This window comes from Arachis ipaensis, chromosome B7, assembly GCF_059453495.1.
Source record: "Arachis ipaensis isolate K30076 ecotype BB chromosome B7, ASM5945349v1, whole genome shotgun sequence".
Taxonomy (NCBI): domain Eukaryota; kingdom Viridiplantae; phylum Streptophyta; class Magnoliopsida; order Fabales; family Fabaceae; genus Arachis; species Arachis ipaensis.
The window spans coordinates 73,781,264-73,783,326 of record NC_142442.1 but is presented as its reverse complement, the minus strand read 5'-3'; the positions used below and the strand labels follow the sequence as shown (position 1 = coordinate 73,783,326).

General features: G+C 32.3%; 1 non-coding gene across 1 annotated transcript; it reads left to right on the top strand.

Moving 5' to 3' along the window:
- Positions 1-364: 364 nt before the first annotated feature.
- LOC148552998 (small nucleolar RNA R71) lies at positions 365-472 on the top strand. Its single transcript, XR_015892592.1, has one exon. It is a non-coding gene; the product is annotated as a small nucleolar RNA R71 (small nucleolar RNA).
- The last annotated feature ends 1,591 nt before the right edge of the window (positions 473-2,063 follow it).

The window sequence follows — 2,063 nt, the reverse complement described above, 5'->3', positions numbered from 1 at the left end:
CAGGGTTCTCAGGATCATAAGCTTCTTCTTCAGAAGATACCTCTTGAGTACTATTGGATGCAGCTTGCATTCCATTCAGACTCTGAGAAATCATATTGACTTGCTGAGTCAATATTTTATTCTGAGCCAATATGGCATTCAAAGTATCAATTTCAAGAACTCCCTTCTTCTGAGGCGTCCCATTACTCACAGGATTCCTTTCAGAAGTGTACATGAACTGGTTATTAGCAACCATGTCAATGAGTTCTTGAGCTTCTGCAGGCGTTTTCTTTAGGTGAATGGATCCACCTGCAGAAGTATCCAATGACATCTTAGCTAATTCAGACAGACCATCATAGAATATATCCAGGATGGTCCATTCTGAAAGCATGTCAAAAGGACACTTTTTGGTCAGTTCCTTGTATCTCTCCCAAGCTTCATAGAGGGATTCACCTTCCTTCTGCCTAAAGGTTTGAACATCCACTCTAAGCTTGCTCAGCTTTTGAGGAGGGAAGAACTTGGCTAAGAAAGCCGTGACCAGCTTATCCCAAGAGTTCAGGCTATCTTTGGGTTGAGAGTCCAACCACACTCTGGCTCTGTCTCTTACAGCAAAAGGGAAAAGCATGAGCCTGTAGACTTCAGGATCTACTCCATTAGTCTTAACAGTATCATAGATCTGCAAAAATTTAGTTAAGAACTGAAAAGGATCTTCAGATGGAAGTCCATGGAACTTGCAGTTCTGCTGCATCAGAGAAACTAATTGAGGTTTCAGCTCAAAATTGTTTGCTCCAATGGTAGGGATAGAGATGCTTCTTCCATGTAAATTAGAATTAGGTGCAGTAAAGTCACCAAGCATTCTCCTTGTATTATTATTATTTTTGGCTGCCATCTCCTCTTCTTGTTCGAAAATCTCTGTATGGTGCTTGCTGGATTGTTGTAATTTAGCTTCTCTTAGTTTCCTCTTCAGAGTCCTTTCAGGTTCTTGTCCTTGCTCCTGCTCATATGAAAAAGAGGGAACAGAAAAATAATAATAGGGATCCTTTTTACCACAATATAGAGGTCGCTGTGTGAGTAGAAGAAAAGAAGAAGAAAAGAATGTAATGTAAGGAAAGAAACACAAGGGTGAGGAGAGTAGAGATGTGAGATGAAGAGAAGTGTTGGTAGATGAATAAATAAATAGAATGAGATGAGAGAGAAAGAGAATTTTCGAAAATTATTTTTGAAAAATGGTTAGTGATTTTCGAAAATTAGAAGAAGAATTAAATTAAAATTGAATTTTGTAACAATTAGTTAATTAAAAAGAATTTTTGAAAAAGAGGGAGATATTTTCGAAAAATAGAGAGAGAGAGTTAGTTAGGTAGTTTTGAAAAAGATAAGAAACAAACAAAAAGTTGGTTAGTTAGTTGAAACAAATTTGAAAATCAATTTTGAAAAGATAAGAAGTTAAGAAGTTAGAAAGGATATTTTAAAATTAAATTTTTGAAAAAGATATGATTTTGAAAAAGATAAGATAAAAAGATATTTTTGAAAAGATATGATTGAAATTAGTTTTGAAAAAGATTTGAATTTTAAAAATCACAATTAATGACTTGACTCACAAGAAATCACAAGATATGATTCTAGAACTTAAAGTTTGAATCTTTCTTAACAAGTAAGTAACAAGCTTGAAATTTTTGAATCAAAACATTAATTGTTGAAGATATTTTCGAAAAGTATAAGAAAAATTAAGAAAAGATTTTTTTTTGAAAAATATTTTTAAATTTTTTGAAAAAAAATGAAAAAGATTTGATTTTTGAAAAAGATTTTGAAGAAGATAAGATTTTTAATTTGAAAATTTGATTTGACTCATAAAAACAACTAGATTTTAAAAATTTTTGAAAAAGTCAAATCTAATTTTCGAAATTTTGAGAGAGAAAAAGGGGAAGATATTTTTTTGATTTTTGAAATTTTAATGATGAGAGAGAAAAACATGAAAAATGATGCAATGCATGAAAGTTATGGATCAAAGCAAGGAATGCATGCAAGAATGCTATGAATGTCAAGATGAACACCAAGAACACTTTGAAGATCATGATGAACATCAA